This window comes from Phaenicophaeus curvirostris, chromosome 13, assembly GCF_032191515.1.
Source record: "Phaenicophaeus curvirostris isolate KB17595 chromosome 13, BPBGC_Pcur_1.0, whole genome shotgun sequence".
NCBI lineage: Eukaryota > Metazoa > Chordata > Aves > Cuculiformes > Cuculidae > Phaenicophaeus > Phaenicophaeus curvirostris.
The window spans coordinates 6405561-6428846 of NC_091404.1; the positions used below are offsets into that span (position 1 = coordinate 6405561).

Genomic DNA, 23286 nt, shown 5'->3' on the forward strand with positions numbered 1-23286 from the left:
AAGAAGTAGTTATGTCCTAGCCTCTGCCACGAAGCTCTTCTGTCACTCAAGGAAAACAGGGTTTCACGGAGAGTCACTAACTGTCTGCTTTTCATTTTGTTGCTGTCTAACCTAATAAACACAGTCTGATATATCAGAAAATACTATTATGTAAACAATGAGGTCCTACATTTTCAAATTCTGCATGTGAAACAAACAGGCTTATTGTTTACTTGATAATTTTTTGTGCTTCATCCATGAAACGAGAACAATGCAGCTGTTTTTTCTACCTGAGCTTGTCATGAAAATTATCCTATTCCTTGATTAGCAGTTGCATATAACAAAAAAACATTTAAAAATTGGAAGTAATTCTTCTAATCCCCTTCAAAGCAAGGGCTGAGCAGTGTATGCAAATCAGAATTGTTGGTTTTTTTTCTTTCAAGGAACAGTGGAAAGGAGGAATTTTAACATGGGTCCCTGAAAGTAAATCTAGCCTCTGATCTGAGGTCTCCAAAGACTGTTTTAAAAATTGCTCTTAGAATTCACTGTTTTCTGACACATCACCCTTCTGACTTAGTTTCAAGAATAAACTTTTTACATTTTATTTAGCACATTTGATCAAAACCAGTAGACAATACTGGGCACTTTTCTCTTCATAGGGATGAACTTCAAACCTGAATCTGTGTAATTATATTTAATGAACATATGTGCCTAATTTCAGGAAGTAAAGAATTTCCTAAATCATATGACTAATACATACGAAATACCTGCAAAGGGGAAAATACAGAAAAGGAAAACCACTTTATCACTTAACCTCATCTCCTGTCTGATGCTGCACAGGTTGGAAGTGCTCCTTTTCCTACACATAGGAAGAGCTTGCTAATATGAGACCGCTTGCCAAATCAGACAGCAATGTTTTGCATATATATCGATTTAAGCAGATATTATACAAGCTGATTTAAAATCCCAGTGAGAATCAGCAGTAGGGCTTTCTTAGTAATGTTAATGCAGAAACATTGACAAAAAAAAAGTGATAAAACAGTGGAGAAATGTGTCAGAGGAATGATGTATTCTGAAAATGCTGCTGATGTCCAACTTGTCTCATCTCCTTGTCCCATTTTTCTTATTTCAGTCAACAGAATGTAGTGAGAGTTTTGCATAAATGCTTGCAAATAACCCAGGAAATTCAGGACAAATAGGCTGACTAGTAATTTGTAAAATCCAAAGAGTGGTTGGCAGCCATAAATATTTAGCTTATGTAGGTGTCATTTTGAAAATCTTACTCTTGCAAAGCTTTAATCCAGAGCTGAAGAATTGTTTTTTGATTTGGGGTTGTTTACATTTTTAGGGTTTTGGGGTTTTTTTAATTATCTGAGGAATTCTACATCTCTATAGATATATAAACAACTATTTGATTTGAGAGATTTTCTGTCACCACTGAATCTACACCTATAAGTACATTTTATTTTTTGTTTGATTAGGGTAATCATATTTGTAGAATTTTGGTTTTATAGGGACAATTCTTTGTGATTTGAAGTTCAGCTGTTATTATTGACTTCTTTATCTATAGGTAAAATAATGTTTAAATCTTTTGCTGCTTTAAAAATAAAATACTTTATTTCAGTCCTTGAGTTAAAAGAAGTGTCCTATCTGTCAAGGCAAAAGTACTGTTAACAGGAAAAAGAAAAGAACGTTTTAATATTTCAATTAACAAAGAGAGAGGATCATAAGGAAAAATTGCTTAAAATACAAACTTTATTTAACAGACCTCTAGAGTTAGAGAAACCCTAGAGCTTGTTTCAAGCTTAGAGAAATTCTTACTTTCGTGTTGTTGGACCGCTATGTAAAGTGCATAGGTTGCTGGTTAATGACACATTTATTAAGAGGCACATTATTGAGACTGCTCCACGAATACTGTGTGAGACCGCTCCTCAAATCCTGTGTTCAGTTCTGGGCCCCTCACCACAAGAAAGATGTTGAGGCTCTGGAGCGAGTCCAGAGAAGAGCAACAAAGCTGGTGAAGGGGCTGGAGAACAGGCCTTATGAGGAGCGGCTGAGAGAGCTGGGGGTGTTTAGGCTGGAGAAGAGGAGGCTGAGGGGAGACCTCATTACTCTCTACAGCTACCTGAAAGGAGGATGTGGAGAGGAGTGAGCTGGGCTCTTCTCCCAAGTGACAGGGGACAGGACAAGAAGGAATGGCCTCAAGCTCCACCAGGGGAGATTTAGGCTGGGCATTAGGAAAAAATTCTTCACAGCAAGAGTCATGGGGCACTGGCAGAGGCTGTCCAGGGAGGTGGTTGATTCACTTTCCCTGGAGGTGTTTAAGGCACGGGTGGACGAGGTGCTAAGGGGCATGGTTTAGTTTTTGATGGGAATGGTTGGACTCGATGATCCGGTGGGTCTCTTTCAACCTGGTTATTCTATGATTATGCGTGTGAAGTCTCTAATAAGGCCAAAACAAAGCTGCTTTCAGAAAATAAGCTTATAAGTATATTTGTACTTGTTAAATTCTATGGATGACACAACAGCTGTTTCAGGAGAAACAGCTTAGATGTTTCTGATCCTGGACTGACATTAAGTACATTTGCAACATGTTTCACCAGCGTGCCATAAAATGGCATTGGGATGTGAGGAACATCCATCTGGAGGCACTGTCCAGAAAGCTTCTGATCATATTTTGATAGCAGTTGAAACAATGGAACATGTTGAGCTTGTTTTAGTTGTCAGCCTCTGGAAAGGAGGAAGCCGTAAAGAGGAATGTGTGAAAAGAACAACAGAGGAAATACAAGAAAGACAAATGTCCATTGCTGCAGTGTAGCTACACTTGCACCTGCAACCTCCTAGTGATTTCAACACTAAGAAATGAGTGCAAACATTAGTCTTTTATATCTAGGCAAATTTTGCTAATAAGCTTTCCAAGTTCTTCAGTGCATCCTTGGAACTGGTGTCCTAGATTCTATGTTCTTTGTGTCATCTGGCATTTCACTTGCATGAGATGAGGGTGGCGCATAATTTGCTGGGCTCGAATTAGACAGTAAGTTAATTAGATGCGAGAAGTATTGCTGTTTTATCATAGACTAAAAGCAACTGTAAAGGATTAAACAACGGTATAATTTAAAAATCCATAATTTAAACCCAGTTGTTCTCGATGGCAGTTAAGAAATACTGTATTTATAACTATAGCGCTGTAACAAATTAAAGAGTTTTAACCAAAGTGTATTAAAAAGAATGTAATGCTCCAAAAGTTAGATGTTTGGGTTTTTAGTTCCACCCCCCAAACCCCCCCCCCGCCCTCTGAAATACAAGGAAATCAAGTCCTTATCTTAGTGTGAGTTCTGTGTGGAGTGATCTCTGAGCCCTTGCGGAGTAGCCTGTGCTCTCCATAGGTTCAGCAATATACAGGATTTTACATAATTCTGTAATAGATAGCCATGCAAAGATGATAAATCTCACCTGTGTTCACACCATTGTAGACTTCAGATAGGTATTCTTTAAAAGAATTTGTAACATCAGCTTGTTTTAGGCTACTTTTAATCTTCACATCTACAGCTCCTTTTCTGATGATAGTGTCTGCCTGATGAAACCATAGGATTATGTGTGATAATCAGATATATAATATTTGCATTTTGTGCGTTCTACTGTGAGAGAACAAAAAAATTCCAACTGATGAAACAGCATAGTTGAACAATAAGAGGTTTTATAAAAGCAAAAGAGCTTTGAATCACAAGTTTCAGCAAATTTTTCTCCCAACCACATCCATATTTTAAAAATAAATATCTTAATGAAGATGGGTAAGATGACTGCCTTGGTCTTCTGCAAACTGATAGTTGCTGGTGACTCAGGGGAAGAGGCCTTGCTTGCTTTCTGGGGAGACTTAGCTATGGAGGGGCTGCTTTGCATTGGCATCATGTAGCCTGTCGAGCTGCAAGCCACACGGTGCGATGTGGCACCTTGCTGAACCACCCTGTGTAACAGCACTGGCTGTTTACGTGAGGTCATTGCACTGAATTCAGTGTCTCATATGATGCATTGGATTAAATGGTAATATAAAATTAACTACAGATACAGGACTATCACAGAAGAAACTGGAGTCCCAACTTACCCAATAACTATGTACAGTACTTCTTATAGATGTAAATTTTTCATAGCTCTGCCACATATGTAATCTTTATGCATTATCACTGAAAATCTAGATTGATTTCCCCTTCTGAAGGGCTTTTTAGCCTGATGCAAAGCTTAAAATGAAAAGTTTGGAGTCTCTGTAATCAGCCCATTTGAAGTTTCAATATCTGAAAATCCAGCAAAGTGAACCAAGCTTTAAACACAGATACATTTTGAATTTTAATAGACTTTATTACAAGCCTTCAAATTAAAAGCTGTCAGGAGAGATAAAAGGTTGGGAATTTGGATTCAAAGGGACTTCGATTAGACATAAAGGTCAGCAATGATGTCAAAAAGTCGATGCATCTAAATTAAGCATAAACCTCTGGAAGAGAATATGCTAATCTTTCATGTAAAGTACTTGTCAGGCTGATCTTGGCTCATATCCACAACAGTTAAACTATTTTCTGTGATGAAATTTTAACAAATGGTAATCCATGTGTAATTTGCCTGTCAAGTGCGTGCCATTTGTTTTTACAAATGTTAGATTTTAACTGCTAGGGTATCATATTAAACTACATAATGTGCTCCATATTAAAGACTTTGTTTTGAAATCTTTAGTTCTGTTTTTAACTGCAACTTTTTTCCTTGGGAATGTAAAATGTAAATGAGAGGGAAGGAAAAAGAAAATCGAAAATCTGAATGTCATTTCTTTTTATAAAGCCAAGTATAAATGTATAAATTGCACTTTAATTGAGCAGCTACTTCAGATGCTTAAAGTTATAGTAACTGTTAATATTTCTGAATGTGAAATTAAGATTCTGCACTGTTAGTGAGCAAACTCATTAAAGACATAAAAGCACGACAGGATGAAAAAGGATTTACATTTGTAGAATCTCCTGTAAAATTATGAGAAGTGACAGGCTCCATTTTTTGATGTTGAAATCAAGGTTGCATGTCTAAACCACAGTGACACCGGGGCTGGTTTTTTGCATAGCTAAGAACTAATAGGAAATTAATAGAGTGTAATACAGACCTATTGAATTCAGTCTAACTTTGTAACTTTGATGTGTAAGAACAAAAGGGATAATTTCAGTCTTTGTTTAGCGTCCTGGACAGATAGCTTCACTAACATCTAAGTATGGTCAGGATTAAAAATGTGATGGATAACACCACAGCACCTTCTTGACAGCTTTTCTGTTCAAATACAAATTTCTGTCACAGCCCCAGAATGTTTGAAGGAGCATTCAGATATGAAATATTGTAGCTGCAACAAGCCCAGTGTGAAGCTATTATATTTTGAAAGGAAAAATAATTACAAACTGTACATCTCCTAGGCACATATCTGTATTAATAATGTATAGTAATAAAGACACTGGAGTATACTAATGAAATGGTATTGAACGTTAAAGTTTTGGGAACCGTAAGGTTATGAATCTGCCAAGAAAAATGTCAATGCATCTGCCTAGTTTTAGATTTTTCTGCCTGTTTTAGGAAAACAAGTATTTGAGAAAGTTACGGTAGGTCCTGATTTATTCTAGTTTTGATAAGGACTGTCTGGGATATTTTCTCAAAGTTGAGATTTTTTTTAAAAAATATCCATCCGTTTCCTTACTGAAAAACGTTGCCTTTCATTCAAGGATGTCGCTATTGCCTCTAAAAATTTGTGGTAAAGGGAATATTTTCATTGCAGTGCTCTGTAGATGGAGTATTGTCCTTATCACAGCAGCAAAGGAGGACAGAACCTCACTATTTGACAGGGGTGGTGCACAAAGTCTTTACCTCCACATTACTAATGTATCAAATGAAAAAGAAGCTGATTAGTGCGAAAGAATGCCTGTATTTAAAAAGCTAATACTTGTAGTTATTTTCTTCTTTGTGTTTAACCATTAATTGAAAAAGAGACTTAAACTTTATCCTGTTGTAACCAATTCTTACACAGGGACTAGGAGACTATCTGATGCTGCTAGATGGTGTAAAGCATTGCAACGTGAGACGTTGATTTAGGAGAAAAAGAAATAGTATAATTGAACTCTATGAAGTAAGAATAAATTCTGACACCTGAACCTCTGTCATGAAATTTCCTCTTTTTCTCATGTGTTGTCCCTGTGATGTGGCCAAGTGCCAAAAGAACCTGTAGTTCTTTACTGGTGCTGTTGTGATATGGGATGCTTTAGTTATCTTAACAAAGGTAAACACAGATCAAGTTAAGATATAACCATCTTAAATATCTTCAGGCGTACTTTGACATGTACTTTTTGAGATAACTGATGGAAATATTGTTCCATTTTCATCCAAGTACTGTAAATCATTCTAAAGATAAAAGCATAGACTCTAAACACCCACTAAATAGGTCTGTCTCTTCAGCAAAGTCTAGGTCTCATTGGGACTTATTTATGTATTTCTAAATATTGATGTTAAGTGGGCCTTGACTGTGCTCAAAATGATGGCTGCATGTTCCACAGTCTCTTAAACCAATTCAGAGTACAGAGACTACCTCATTTCACACAACGCTGACTGCATCCTTGCCACAATAAAGTACTGGTTTTATTTATTCTTGGCTTAATCTGTCAACCTTATAACATGTGTATCAACATTTGGGATCCTCCCTATAAAAGGTAGTGATTGATAAAGCTGCTCAAGAAGGCTGAAAAACCGAAGTAGTTAAAGAGTTTATTGCAGTCAAAAAGTTTGATATTCATATCTGAACAGGGGATAGGGGGATAGCCAAGCAACAGCTGGACATGACAAGCCTCTTTTATATTTTTATGAAAGGGGGGTAAACGGAATTAGTGTTTCTTAATAGTGCTCTCTGTGGCAGAGTAGATTCTGAAAGTAGGAGAAGCATTTGAGTGGTAGCTAATGTTAGACTGTAAGAAAGGGTTAAGCAAAGACAGCTTGTCTGTCTCCCTTATTCTTCAATTCTGTCAAAGAGTTTTCTACAGTCTGCCTCTACTTAATTTGTACTTTAATACATTTGTTTGGGTTTTTGTTATGAAAAAAGTTTAAAAAAACACAAGCTCACCTTCCTAAAGAATTGAAGTTATTGGGGAGGGAGGAAGGGCAATCTTGCTCAATGATTAAAAATATGAAATTCAACCTAAGTGTCAAAAGCAAAATAATTTGCTGGCTAGAGATAGACAGGAGTTATTTATTTATTTCCAGATACTTTGGTTTTACTATGCAGATTTCCAGAGGATTCCTTGACCAGGGAGCAATCTGCATGGTAGGTCTTCCCTAGAAATAGATCCACGTCACTGCCACAGAATCAGTCAATCCTGTGCAAATCTTGGATCTGTCAAAGCTTTCAGGACAACCTTCCTAGAGAAATTTCTGGAAGCTGCCTTAGTTACAACTTATTTCTGTCGCTTAAGATCAATTTTGCCCTTAAAAATCAAATTACACCATTCCCTGTAGTTTGGTTCAGTTCTGTTCTTTCAATTGTCTCTTCTAGCTCCTGTCCATCCTTTTAGCTGAAAATGGCTGCTCATGATTCCTCATTTTCTGATGAAGGACAATGTTGTCTTATATCACCAGAAACTTGTATTTTTTCACTGAAGTGGAGAGAAGGAACATGTGATCTGGAGAGTTATGATGGATAATATCTTGACATCAGTCTCTGAAACTGAAAGGGCTTTCAGGCTTGAATGCTTTCCCTTTATACCATATTTAATGGAGAATATGATCTTTCAGATAGGCAGGAACCTGGAAACGAAGATTTTGTAAGTGAAATCAAAGACCTTAAGCTTCATTTAGCAGAGAGGGCTACAAGGGGGTGATTACCTGGCTTGTGGTGGTGCACATATATTGTCCTTGTCTGGGCATCTGTCATGGGTCAAGTTGATAGGCTGCCTGAAACAGTGAGTTGAAGAGTATGTTATTTCCAGATATTTGTTTTCTGAGGCTTATTTAGAATAAAACTCAAATGTATAAGATAATTTTGGTTTACATTTAGAAATCTGCTTTTTTCATCTGACTGTGAATGACTGACACAAAATGACTTCTGTTGGTGATTAAACAAAAGCCTGAGCAATTTTTCAGTCTGTAAGACACTGAAGTTTTGGAAGGAGTGCATTCCTTTGCTCCCCAAGACTTCTGTACGAAGTAGATGACCTATAGCTTGAGGAAAGATTGCTGGACTCCCAGAGCATTCCATTGGTATCAGATTTAGTTTTCTGGACCACCAGCAGAAAATCATGCTGGGCTGTCACAGCACCTTCATCCAAGACATACTGAACTGCACATTTGATCTCTTGCAATGATGAAGGTAAACAATATTAGTTACTTTCTCCCTCTCTCATTGTTTCACAAGTAATCTGGAAGTAAACGAGCATCTATGTTTGATACCAAGACATTTTCTACTCTGCTTTCACAAATGTGAGTTTTCTCATGTTATTTCATTTCTTGCCATCCCCATACTCTGTGAAGTTAGAAACAAACTCCTTTACAAAAAAGACTCGGAGCCAATATCAAATGTATTACAGATATAAGATTTCTGAATAAAATATTTCTTTTGTAAAGCTTTTGGTTTTTGAAATTTTATGGTATCAGAGCATATAACCTTTGGTACCTTTTTTCAGCTCTAGGAATTGGGTAGGATTATGTGTTTGGGTTTCCATTGTCTTTTCAGAATGGTTTTGTGACTTAAAGTAATTTGTAGAATGAGAGTAAACTTCAGTAAGTAAAAAAAATAAAACAAACAAAATCAACTTCAAACCGCTAGAAGTTCTTTTCTCAGTATGATAGATGAATGTGTGCACTGACCCATGCAGCTGCTGGTTGAGAGTATAGCCTGCTGAGGTGAGAGCCTGCTCACGTTTTAAAGCAACACAATTTCTAATCATAGCTGTGTTGCTAAGGGATCTCTCATTTCTCCTCTTTCTTATTCTCTGTCAGATTTCAAAAACCAACAGCAAAAAATGTTGCGTTGTGTCTATGTATTGCCTGTTTGTGGCAGACTTATGGATGAATTGTAAAAGCAAGCAATACTTTTAAACAGAACGTGTCTCATTTCCTCTGAGATATTCTGTGCATGCACTTGTTCGAAGACACTGGTGTTTTCTAGATATCAATCCTCCTCTTTAAACCAGCAGATTTGGTGACTTCACACTGTGTTCAAGGAAGTGGCATTTTCAATGGCATATTACTGCCTAAAATCAGCATCCGCTACCTGCTTTGCACCTTGGTGCTCCTCATGCTTCTTTTTTCCATACTATTAGTGTGTCTGATCCAGTGGAAAAATAACCCTGAAACAGCACGATGTTTAATTTCATAAGCTAGCTGATTTGACTCTTAGCCAGACACAAACTGGCAAGGAAAAGCAGAATGGCCCTTTTCATTGTCTGCTCAGTGTTAAACTGGCTTAGCTACAACCTGAAACCACGTATGTAGAAATACCACGGATCCCAGAGAGCTCAATGAGTTTAGGTTAAAAAAAAAATCTCATCTTTTATACTTCATTAACCATACAAATAAGGTGAGGAAATTAGTAAAATTATCAGCTTAATTTGGATAAGCACATGAGTAAAATATGGGAGCCCTAGAAGTAGAGGAGGAGAGCAGTGGAGTTTCCCGTAACGAAGAATGCAAACCAAGGCTGACATGTAGCTACCTTCCTAAGAATACAAAAGCTGGGATGCTACTGATGAAACATGATGAAAAAGAAGCATTAAAATCTTGTATGGTGTAAAAGGAGTTTAATTCTCCATCTCATGTTTTTAAGATACCAAGTTAATAATTTGAGTTTTAGTAGCCTTTTCAGTTTTAGCCCACTTATGACAAGCTTGCTTTCTAATGTCTAACGCTTGCTGCTCAAGTGGTACTTTTAACAAAATACATTTGCTACAGGTTTTTTGACATGGCTTCACACTGCGATAAACACAATAAACATGAGCTATTTAGAATTCCTTTCTTTTGTGCTTGTTTTCTTAATGACCTTTTGAGATATTTTTGTTATTAATTTTAAAGAATGTGGAACAGATTTGATGGTACAGTGAGGGTAGTAATTTAAGTCTTTTGAGAAATTGCTGTGTCATTTCCTATTTTTAATAGCATATTCAAATACATGGGCTTAAGGATGACCATGTTTATCCTTCCTTAACATGCTTTTTTTTAACAGTAGAACGTATTATAGCAGCAAATGGAGGATGAGCCAAAGGAGTGCAGGCAGGCTAGCTTACATAATATAAAAATTTCATTAGAAAGTACTTCCAGTGAATCCTATTTTGTGTAAAAAGTCTTATCTTTTCTATATGTCACATCAAAATGGCTTTTAGTAAAAATAGTCTTGCAGAGAGTGGCTTCTGGAGGAGGGGGTTCTGCTGAATATTCATAAGATGTAGTACATCTGGATGTGCTAAGACCTTTTTGAATAAATATATTCTTTTTAGGTCAAGCTAGTTCAGAATATTGTTGCTAATCTTCTTTATATCCTTCCAGACAGTCTGTGTAAGGCAATTTTCAAATTTATATTTTTTTAAAAGAAAGGAAAGAAATGCTGGCCTCATTGAGGGCCCACACCGCAGCTCTCACTAAAATGACTCCTCTTGACTTGGGTGGGAACTGGATCCTCTCAGCGTGCTTTTGAAGGGGTAAATACAAGAATACATTCCTCAACAAGACAAATATCTTTTAGAGCCCTCAAAGGTAAACCTGTTGTAAGGCACATTTGGTGCTCTCCTTTTTAGGCTACTACCTCTGCTGACTCATTGAAACACTTCTGTTTACTTTCCTTGCTTTTTACAGGGGTTAGTCTGAAAGTGCATCCCTCATGGCAGAATCAAAGGAAGAGTGCTCCTTGCTTGTTCCTGCTTCTGTGCATCTGGGCAAGTGATAGCTACAATTGCTTTTTCAGGGATGGATTTGAAAGAGGCAATGTACTGACTTGATAATAGGCAGGTCTTCACCTTAATAAATTAGCATAAACTGAAATCGTCCAGTTTAGTATCGGGAGTACAGTAAATACTACATATTTGCTTATCATGGTCTTTCTGCCCAGTGAAACTTGCAGCTGTTTGTTCTGATAAAGACTTATATACGGATGCAAGCAAAACGCTAAGTCTGACAAATGACACAACTGTTCAGTTGGCTCTGTGGGGACCATGCATTACACCTAGGGGAGGGTATGTCTGAGTTTCCTGGCCTGTTTCCCTCACCTTTGCTGCAGAGTGAGACTGAGCCCCTGGAGAGAAAGAGTTTGTTCCATTCTTGAGAACAAATAAAGGTACTCCTTTTGCAGATTGTGCAGCAGGGCTGACAAGACCTGGAAGGACTTGAAGCTGGAAGTCTGTTAGGAGTAAAGCCCTGCGTGTAGTAGGGACTGTTGGGGTAGTTGAAACAATAAAAGACATGTTGATGGCATTTTAGTGCAGCGACCATACCTGCTTGCATCTAGCTTTTTGAAAGTGAAAAAAGACGTAACTAAGGCATCTCAGCTACTGGACATTTTCATCACTTGGTTAATATTAGTGACTTGATTTTCGAAGTCTGATGTTGAAGAATAACACCTGAGGATATTTATCCGAAGAAGTTTAAATACATACCATTCTTTTGCTCTCTGTAATAAGTTTTTGTGATGATGCTAGTAGAATGGTAGTTCTGTCCAGACATTGAGCCTTGCATTGTTGGGAAGACATTAAAATTTCAACAGAAAGGTCCTTTAAAAAGGATTTGTTGGTACAATAACAACAAAATTGTTTAAGAAATGTTTTTGAGTGTTTTGCAATGATCAGAAGTGTTTTCTTTAAGAGAACTGGATTTGCCATAGGTCATAGTACTGAAACCCTACTTTCATTTGAACTCACATGCCTGAGGATGTCTGTTACATTTAAATATTTATAGCTTTGAAGGTTCACCAATTCTGTAATAAGAACAGAGGAAAATAAATATATTATGCAAAGGGTGATTAGTTTTATTACATAGTCTTCTACAGGGCAGCTGTTTATTTTCAACATTCATTTTCTTGGATCATTCAGGTAGACAGCTGTTCTTTTAGGGCACTTTTGTTAATTTAAATAACTTCTTTGAATTGCAAACCTACCACCAAATTCCCTTCTAAAAATTCAGCCTCTAGCTCATAATTATATCATCAAAAAAATCTTTAGATCACTAATTCAAAAATATCTACGTGTCACAGAGATTTCAAACAAATGGAAAGCATACGCACTGTAAAACACCCAATGCATCAATGTCTCTATGAAACCGAATATAATATGTCCAGGTCTGCTCAGTTTCTTTAATAAAAAATATAATGCACGTTATGTGCATTCCCACAGGGCTGCAGCCAGCTTGAAACACTGTTGTCTTGTGCATATGACTTTATAAACACCTTTTAATATCAATAGGCCATTGCAGAGATAGAAATATGATAAGCGTAAAAGTGGAGAAGGAATAAGTTTTTAATATGCGAGGTCAGTGGGGTTTCATTTCTTAATTAATAAGCCTGGGGTATTTATTTGTTAGGATCAAGGAGTTTTGACAAAGTTCAGTTCACTTGCATGCTTACTGCTAATAAGATATGTTACAATTCTAGTTGTTTTAATTTTGAAATACTTGACATATCAGAGGAAAGTTAAGTGAAGATATTATGAGTAAGTACAAATGGCATTACACTAAATCAGTAGAATGTGGTACCCGCAGTTAATTGTAGGAGAGTGAGTACTATATCTAATTAATTAATATGCTAATTAGCTAGTTTAAAGATAAAAGAAGTATTAAAAGAATCCAATAAAGAGCTTGTATTTTCTCTTTTGCTGTGCAAACACAGCTTCTTGCAATAACTTAATGAGGAAATTTCAAAGGAATAAAACTAACAACAAATGAATTAGAAGCTTAACTAAGTAATTACATGGTATTTCTAAGACCTTTTGGGCAGGGACTAATGTGACTACGTGTTTAGATTGTCATAACTGCAAATAATAGAGACTGGGATAACTAACTAATAAACATTTACTTGTTAGAAATTTATTTGTCAGAAGTAGCTTCAGCAAAATGTAAATTAAATAGTTATTATTGAATGCCATTCATTTATTGATAGTAATAAAATTGAAAATATTTCTAAGGTAGAAGTATATAAGCGCTTTGCAGAGAGGAGAGCACAAAAAGAAAGAGGAAATAGTAGTACTTTTTCTGCAGTTATAGTTCTATGAAGCAGGCTTTCAGCTAACCTTTATTATGTTAGCAGAAAAGTGATTGGTGTTCAAAGGCCAAACCCTACATTTGTTCAGGAAATATGGATCCTGAATTTGGAATTCTCTGAAGGCTACAGAAGCTAGTTTTGATTTAGACTGGAAAATCAACAGAAACTCTTAATAGTGTAGTACTGAGAAAGGAAAGATCCTTAAGCGCAATGAAAATGTGTCTTGAACTGAGCCTGAAGATCTAATATACGCTAAAATAGTGTGTAGAAGAGTTCAGAACAAATTAAGGACAGTCTTTCAAGAGAGAGGATGTGAAAGAAGAGAGTGCAGCAAATCATGAATGTATGAGTTAGAAAAATGCCTTCTGAGCTTTAACTGCTTTATTATTGCTAAATTTCTTGTCTGTAAACACCTTTCCACAGCTGGGGAAAGCCTGTGTTTGGAGTTTTCAGTTCTGTCAGGAAGTTATGCATATTTATCTTGTCAAAATTATGACACTATCCACACTAGTGAATGCATCTTGAACTACTATGTACTATCTCAGCTGACATTCATGCTTGATAAAGACAAAAAGACTATCTCCTAATCACTTTAGTCTTTTACTAATGGTCTTGTTATTAATACAGAAGCACAGTCACAACTAATTTCAGAAGATACAAACATATAAAAAAGGAAGCATGCAACAAATCACCCGTTTGCTTTTGTATTTATTTGAACAATTCAACAAAAAAATACATCTAGCAGCTCCAAATGGAAGCTAGAAATTGACTTACAGAAACTGTAAATATCTCTCTGAGAATAAATAATATCAAGTATTCTAAGATTTGTTATACAAGGAGACTGATTTTAATATGAATGTAAAGCATCTGGGACCTTTGATTCAAATCTAAGCCTTAACATGTAATTACTGTTGAGGAGCAGCAGGACTGATCCATTCAAAGTATCTCAGTAGTGATAACTTAAGCTGTGTTTGTGTTAAAAGTAAGCACTTAAATAATCTGGACATCGTGCTTCTCTGAAAGGGAAACAAAGTCTCCTCCTTGCTCTCAGCAATTTTATTGAGAACAATGATGAGTCTCTAAATGTCTCTAAGACTTTAGAATTCTGGGTCCCATTAAAATTGTGCCTAAAAGCTGTTGCAATTCTCTCCTCTGAATATTTGGCCATATAGAACCAGGGCAAAACTCTAACTGTGCTAAAGTCCACTTCTCCACTTCTTTTAACTGCAAGTGGATTAGAACTTCGCTCTCACAACTAAACATGCTGTAATATTGTAGGCAGTTTAATGCATTTTTTTTTTATTGGTCTTTTAGTTTATTCATTCCAGTTAGAAAAATGTCTGTGATGCACTACGTTTTTGATCCCTTTTGCTAAGGAAACAAAGTTTATCCCTTACATTTATTTGAAACTATTTTGAAACTCAGTTCACAGAGAAAGAGAGGTCTGGCAGACAGTAAGATCCTGCAAACTGACAGTTCTCAAAGTTCTTCTCAACAGTCAAGAGTTCAGTGACTAAGCTGTTCAGTGACAGCTTTTATGTGTGCTCCTGTTGAGGATGTAGTGCGAGTATGTTCTTTATTAAACATCATCTACTGCACACAGGAGAGAAACAAGATCAGTGTTTGCACTCTGAAAATTATAACGTCAGTCCTGAACTACTTGGATGCCAAAGCATCCACGCAGAAGAAAAAATTAGACCCTGAAGCAAACTTCACTAGTTCTGCTGTTCGCTTAACAAGATGTTTCATATGCCAGGTACTGTGGTCTCACACTTGGGTCAGTCTCATAACTTTTTTAAAATAAATTGTCAAAGATAAGCTTTGTATCTCTATAGATGGCTACTTTTAGCACTGTCAGAAAAGAAATAAAGGGAATTCACAAAAGTGGAACACACTCAGCAGCTTAGGAAAGAATATCTTTAATGAAATACACCCACTTAAAAGGCAGCGTTACATGAAACATAAAATAGTCTAGGTAACAAATCTCATTAGCTTTGAATAAACTCAGACCTTTGCTACAGAACTGAGTGAGTGTGCCCAGATGTGGCATTAGATAGAAATCTGCCTGGGGAAGATTATTTCTTCTTTAGTAAAGAATCATATTCTACATGGGGCTTTATCTCTTTCCTCCCAGACTATTTTTTTTTTCTAAATCGTATTTTTCTTTATCATTCAATGTTATCAATAGGAGGAAAGTAGGTTTTTAGGCTTTGGCTTACTATTATCATGAAAATGAAACTCTGGTTAAACTTTGCGTCATTTTTATGTCACCCACAGGGTCTCTCTTGTTTGGGGTTTGTATCTGAATCACCAGGTTTTAAAATGTCTTCTATATGATTTCTGCTATACCTGTGAATGACTGACATGTCTTCAGAAAAAGATCTCTTGTCCCCAGTGGTGGTTAAAGTCAGAGCTGTCTTTTTTTTGAATTATTTTATTTCACAAGCTTTTAATCATACCCCAAAGACATGTCAAGCTCTCTCATACTTTTTCTTTCAAGTATATTCTTACACAAACACATGCTGTGGAGATGTTGTCATTTCTTCTTTTGTTCTATTCTAAGCACATATTCATCATGATAGGGTAACCTTATAAGAAATTTAATATCATAGTAAACAGCAATTTGGTGAATTGTGGCCCGCTTTCAAACACTGCAATTTTTGACGGTTGTAAAACAACAGCTAAAGCAGTAAAGAACATACTGGCAGTAAACCAAGTAAGGAGGTTATTCTCTAAATAAATATTGAGTTTCTTAGTTAGATGAAGTTTCTTCCTTCTCTTAAAGTTACGTTTCTGACATTTCTGTGAATGCGAATTAATTTAAGGACCATTTTGAGATTTATTTTGCTGTACGTTTCACCACTTTATTGAATTTTCTGTGCTTGAAGCATCAATTAGCATATTTATAGTCAAGCTATTCAACAATTTTTATTTTTCTTAATAATTATTCTCATTAATCCCAACCAGGGTGTTCCTATGTGTCATTGCATGAAATCTGAATGCCTCAAGGGTTCACGTATTTCCAGACACAGCCTTACAGCTACTTTGTCTTGCTTTTACTGCTCAGGATAAGATATTGTACTTTTTTGCTTCCGGCAGGCTTTAGAAGAAAACTATAATCATGGTTATTGTTGTTGCTGTTATTTTTGTATTTGTTATTTTTATATCTCCATAGGCAAATAAATACATTTTTAAAATTAGGCAGGGACTTAGTATCTATCTGGGTCTCATTTAGAATACAAGGCTCTAAAATTGCCTCCTGCGAAACTTTGGTAATGTTTTTGAATGGCTATGTATTGACTGACTGATTTAAATTTTTTTTTTTTTATACTAAAAGGAGCAGTGCTGCTTGGAGACCTTGCAGTTTGCAAGACGTATTTGAAATGTAGACAGAGAAGCCTGGTAGTTGTGTTTAAAATTATTTATTGATGGAGAAGTGAAGGAGTGGTATTTGGACAAAGAATTGTTTTCAGGAAGAAACAGCCTGTTTTCCCCTCAAGGCAATTTCTGAATTTCAGTAGAAAAAGCAGCCTTATAAACCCCTAAAGAATTCTAAAGCTGAATTACCAGAGTGGAGTATCAGTTGCTTCCTGTCTTTTGCACATTGGGAATTCACAAGTATGTTATTATCTGTTGGCTAGGACTAAGCTGACAGTGTAGGTTGCTTCTGCTTTGGTTCCAGCCCTGCGTAAGTTAAAATCCATTCCCAGTACTCGTGCTACCCTTCCTCTAGAATCCCTACTATCTGTCTTTGCACTCAATGAAGATATGACATCTGTTTCTTCTCTGTTATCTAGCAGGTTGAGGGAAGGTGGACGTACCTGGGTAATGGAAAAGATCTTGATAATATAGGAGCAACTAGAAATACCGGGGAGCAAGATGCAGACACCTACATGAATTGCTGCACTCAGATTTGCTTGAATGCAAAGGTTAACCATGCTTCCTCAGCTGTGCTTGGTCTGCACTGGTTCTTGCACAGCCTCTTATGCAGGTCTGAGCTGTGATCTCTTGGCTTCTGATTTCTGGGAGGGTATAATGGGGCAGATGGATATGATGCAGAGACATCTAATCTTGTCCTTGCATGTTGTCTTTACGCCATGCAAAGAAACTGCCTCTGCTTTCCATCCCAAGCAGCTTTGCAAACATATTGATGTGTCTTGGCCTAAACAATTCTTTAAAGGAAATTATAGACTAGATAATCTAATAATATAGATCATATATAAATATAATATAGACTACGGACCAAAGCTTTGCTATTGCTTGCAGTTATGGGGGTTAGGTCACCAGTAGAATTCAGAAAAAAAAATGCTATCTAGGGAAAGATTTTAAGGTTCCTCCAACACTGGTCAGGCTACAGACTTGACCTTAGGTTTTCCATTTTTATTCTGTCTCGTTTTCACCAGAAGTTTCCTTTTCATCCAAAGAGATGCTTCGGATGGGATGTTCAGAAAAGAAAGTTCAATAAAAAATATTGCTTTCAATTCTGGTCATAAAGATCAGTTTAGTCTTTAAAACCCCCATCTCATCCTGCAGCCCTCAATTAACAAGGAGTTAAGAAATAAATTCACTACTATCCAAACTATCATTATAAAAGGTGCTTTCGTAAATATGTATGGTCTAACAGCAGTTCCAAATGCCAACTTCTACATGGGCTTTAGATATATTTGCTGCATTAAATAACAGCAATATATATAATTGAACACACTTACTTATAACTAGTTGCCTACTACAAAATGTCTATTGAACTCCAGTGCCCTAGTGTGACTTGAGGTCATGGTACATAAATTTGATTGTAATCCCAAATTAAATTTACACATACTTGCTGTACAATAGCAGCAAAATAAGGAACTGGAACACAGCCTCCTCCCCAGTTTAGCTTCCAGAACCTAGAAAATTTCAGCCCAGTTGGTCAGATTAGGATTTGTAGGAGTTACTACTGGTCCACTGAAATTATTGTATTAATACCCTTGTAAGATTCTGGGTCTATAGTCTTTTAAAACACAAAGTGAAATTCTCAGAAAAAATTTAGGAGCTTTGTGATGTATCTGAGACTTTTCATACTGTTCATCTGAATAAAGATTACTAATGCAAGCACGTAATTTTCAGAAATAAGCAAGCTACTCGTATGCTGAGTTGTTTTCTTTTGTTGGTTATTTGGTTGTCGCTTGCCCAATACTAAGACATATAACCTCTGACTCTAAAAAATTGCTTTTATGGTTTTCTTTTATAGAGGTATTTATGTTTAGAGCCTTTGCCAGTCTCAAGAGAAATGAAATTTCTTTCACTATCTTTTGTCCTGAAGCTTGAATAGTTTAGCATTATTTCTCAGTTGCCGTTGAGTCATATTGCTATATAATGGTTGTACTCTGTCAAGCATTCACGGGGCAAAGAGCATATTGCAGCAGCATAAAAAGCCAAATACTATGAATGTTATACAGAGATGGGAAGATTTTTAGATTTAACAGAAGAAAGCAATTTTTGTACTTAAGGCTTAATCGGTGAATTCTGACTTATTACTAATAAGCAGTGCGCTACTACTCTAGATGAGAACTATTCACATCCACGCTTCTTAGCAACTATGCCTCCCTCTCTGAAATCTTGGGGTAATGATTTTATTTTTAACATCATTTAACTAACATTTTGTATACCTGGTGAAATCAAATACAAAGAAATATGGTAAAAGCTGTCTAAAACAGAACATATGAACTCACTCTGCCAGTAAAATTAAATTATTAATGGTTTAATTTCTTTTTTTTTCCACAGGATTTGAGGTTCCAATTAAAACTGTGTTTGGACCATTGCTTTGCTTGCCAGTACTTAATCTTTTCCGAAAGCCTCATCACTTATCTAAAACAAAAGAAGAACGAGGTAAGGAGAGAAAGTAATGAAATGCAGTATAGCACATCCGTCAAAGGAACAGAAAGTAGCTTTAAAAAAAAAATATCCAGGATCAATGACATTAAAAAATTATTTGTTGAGCACTAAATGTGTTCATGTTAAGCATCTTAATTCTAAGGGATCTGTAACTACTATTATGTTCTTGCATACACCGAGGGTTTGGTTGCTTGTTTTAAGGAGATTTACTGTTGATGTAACCACAGGATACAAATGAATAATAGGGACAGGAGCTCTGGAATTGCTAAATGCACCTCTCTGTACTATGGAGTGCTTAGGAAGATTGTTTAACATCTTGATGCTGAACTTATGAATATAATTAACATTTCTGAAATTATTTAAAATTCAGTTTTGGGTGGGTCTAGATTTATGTTCTCCAAATGTGCATAATGCCATAGTAGGTACTGTATTAAGAGTTACCCATTTCACCATTGGAGCTATGCTATCCTTTGTTGTTGATAATAGATGTTTTTAAAATACCTGAATTTGGCTTTTGCTATGTCACTTAGGATTAAAATAATAATAAGGCAGGCATGACTAGAGGTGACAGAGAAGACTAGTACAGTGATTTAGCCTTGATGGGATAAGGATGTAAGGAAGGCACAGCTGGAAAAACATGAGCCTTTTTTGTGTCTGAAAACTGTAGCCTGCAGTGCCTACCTCTGCAGTCACTGCTAACAGTTACCAAGACAGAATATTGGGATCTCAGTTCTTATTTTTCCCATTCACGCATTTTTTTTCTGCATTCTGAGATTTCTGCCAAGTTTGATTTCTGTTCAAACTAATGTTAGGTGGTGCAGACCAGGCTCTGTGGCTCCTAGATATCCTTTCACTTCAGTCCCCTTATATAAAAATCTAGCAGGCGAGAAAACTTGTTGGTTTCTCATCTTTTCAACATCCAACATCATATATTTTGTTTGGAACTGTTAAGCATGCATCTTACCTAGAGTCTCTCTCAAGAGTACTATTTATAATGTTGCTTTTCCAGCTGCATAAAGAGTATCATTAAGTAGCTGGGAAAAAATGTTGAATGTGGCATGCTCAGCTACGCGTAGCTGTAGGCTATGCAGAAAATAGCTGGTGGTAGTTATCAACCCTAAGTGAAACTGGGTTTAGTAGCTGTGGCTTTAAAGCATATGTACTGCTGAGGGAGAGTTGTACCTCCAGATCCAAGGGTTGATAATATATGTAACTGACTGTTATAAGCAATCCTAAGATATTTTCTACCATTACTGTCACAAACTGCTCTTGCATACATAGATTGTTAGGTACCCAACGTAAATACTTGAGGCTTGACAACTAGCTTTATGGTTTCTGAATCCAGTCTTCCTGTAACCGTGTCTTACAGCACAGTTGTCTCATATTGCCCATCCAGGACATGATTTCTGCTAAAATCTGGGGATGGTCTCAGCAAACACTTTTGACTGATGTTCGATCTTATAGAATTTGACTGAAAAATCCAGTTGTTGAGCCACTATAGTACAGATCTCATTTTGTTGGTCTCTAAGATGGAAAAGATGATGAACCAAAAAAAATTCATATAATTTAATAAAAATTACTACGTAGCATTGCTTACGGAGGCAAGATGAGGTGTTTATGTAGAATTAGTTACTCACAGGGTCCATCTTAGAAAAACATTAATTAAACTTTAAATTAACTACTCTTAATAGGATTCAAAAAAAAGCACACTTGATTTGTCTGTAGCTCTTCAACTTTCTTTCAATTTCATTTCAAAGCTATTCTTTCCATAGATAGATATCTCAAATTTAATGCCTTAAAGATTCTCTCATATTTGCTTGTTTAAAAAATTAACTTTTTCACCTTCTAAACCTTTCTGCTTCTTCAAAACCCATTAACAACTTAAAACACCTAAACTTGGAAATTATTAGCTACTTATAAGCATAATTACCTTATCATGATGAGTGTGGATGGCATTAAAATAAAATCTTATGCTGAATTGGTGTCTAAAATGAATAATGTGCTAATTGCGTATGCAGTTTAAATGGAACCCCTACTGATACTGAAAACAATCAAAGTTTTGTTGTGGTTTCTAACAAAAACAAAGCTTATATGTGTACAATAATTCATATGTATGAGTGGGATGTCTGCGTGTCTGTATCCTCCAATAATTTTTAACCTGTTGACTGATATGATGGTATTCTTCAATCCAATGACTGACATTAACAGGAAGACATAGTTTTCAAAGAAAACTATGTTCCAAACATTCTAGTGAAGATACGTGGCTTTGCAGAAAACAAAAGGATTTTTAAATTGCCCTGATTAAGGGAAAGCCACTCTAAAAGATTATTCAACAGAAAAACACATAATTAATTTGTCATGTTTGGAGAGGTGTTTTGGTCAGAACTTGCACCTTTTATACACAGGAGGATCCACAAAGAAAATTTATGAATGCAGGGAATTGTCCAAGGGTTCTTCTCAGGAAATCAGGCTGCCTTAGTCCTTGTGTGGCTCTGAACATCTCTCTCTTCCTTGTGGTACTTATATCCTGTTTCTTTGTGGATACTGATAACTGATATCAAAACAAGAAGCTTAGTCTTGCAGCAGTAGGAACATTTACTTTCAGGTTATAGCCTGTGTTTAAAACCAAAAAGCATTATCGTCCGTGTGGTTGGCAAGCATTGTGCTTTATGGTTCATTATATTTGCAGTAAACACAGAAAATCATCTATTTTGCTTATGGGACAGCTTATTGTTCTTATTGAACACTAACAAACCTTATGCTATGGGAGAAAGAGTTTGATCTATCTGCATTATTAAGTATACTAGGTACGTGGTTAGACATCACTCTCATAAACCATACCTTATGTCACTACTTTATAAATTCCTGCTAGCTTGTACAGTCAGGGGAAAGGTTCTGCGATGAAGTCCTTTAAGAAGATGCAATATATGTCAAAGCATAGCTCATAGCCATTGCCAAGTCTTGATAATATTACAGGCCTTCAAGATGAAATGTGGTTTCCTGGATAATTTGTGTAATGCATCTTTAAGGCATTCATATTTTCAAGATGCATTTGAATTTACAAGCTGTAAAAGATAAAACATACTTTGCAGTTTTTATTTGGATATAGTACCATTTAAAACGTTTGAGACTTCCCCTCCATACAGTGGAAGGTTTTCTCTGAGGATCTTAAAACATTCATTTCAACTGGTTCTCATATCAAGATTCTCTAGTAATATTGTCACAGTGCAACAGGAGACTGACTGCTGAGAATATCTTGGCAATCAATGAAAATTACTTTGCAACAGTACCATCCCTTTCACTTTCATTAAAGGTTGTGAAAGCAATTTACAAACATTAATAACGCATTATGGTAAGCTCCTGAAGATAGATCACTGTGAGCATTCAATCCTCGGAACTTTTAAACTGAGATAAAAACAGTTAACAGCTATGCTATGACAACAGAAACCAGCTGTTCCTTTGCTGGTCTTCATTTATTGTGGACCTACTTGGACACCTGTAAACTTTTATTTCAAAAAATGCTCACGAGTTGGAGTTTCCCAGCTCTGGAGTCTCCTTTTTGATGGTAAGCTTTGATCCTTCAACTAGGGCTCTGGTCAATCTGGATTTTTTTTATTAACTTGACCTAAATTCTGAAAGAATCTGAAGAATCAAAAGCAAAGAACCCCACTAACTTTAGAGGAAATACAAGTTTATTGAAACTCCCGAAAAGAAATTCAGCTTTCTAATAGCAGCAGTCACCTTCCCTAGGTATGGAAACTTTCTTAGTTAGAACGATAACGTTCAATGTTCTATCCATTTTACACTTTTGAAAACTTACTCCCGACAGCTAAGAATTACAGATAAGGAGGAATAGCCATCTATTCGAACTTTAAAAAGCAAAGCTTTATCCATGTTTGACAGGCTTTTTCTTTTTCTTTTTTTTCCCTGCCATTCCTCCATCTTACTCCATAATTCCATAAAGTGTTTGTTTATTTTGTATATTAATGTAAAACTTAATTCTGTATTTACTACTCTTAGCTAAGATGTCTTAATATAGGGTAGGATCTACTGAATTATCCGTTGCCATCAACTGCCTGGCAAATTATTCTGCTTGCGTCTCATTAACATCTCATTGTGACATCATTCCTACTTTCACAGGCTAAAAATGTTTACAATGTATTTCACACTGATTCCAAGATACATTTACAGAGCCA

General features: G+C 36.1%; 1 protein-coding gene across 4 annotated transcripts in view; it reads left to right on the forward strand.

The window, feature by feature from the left end:
• Positions 1-23286, forward strand: part of TENM1 (teneurin transmembrane protein 1) — a 662362-nt gene that overhangs the window by 173685 nt on the left and 465391 nt on the right. For all 4 annotated transcript variants that reach the window (XM_069868106.1, XM_069868109.1, XM_069868108.1 and 1 more), the window contains exon 2: positions 18980-19084. The gene's annotated coding sequence lies outside the window, so the exon portion shown is untranslated. The remainder of the gene's footprint in view (positions 1-18979; positions 19085-23286) is intronic.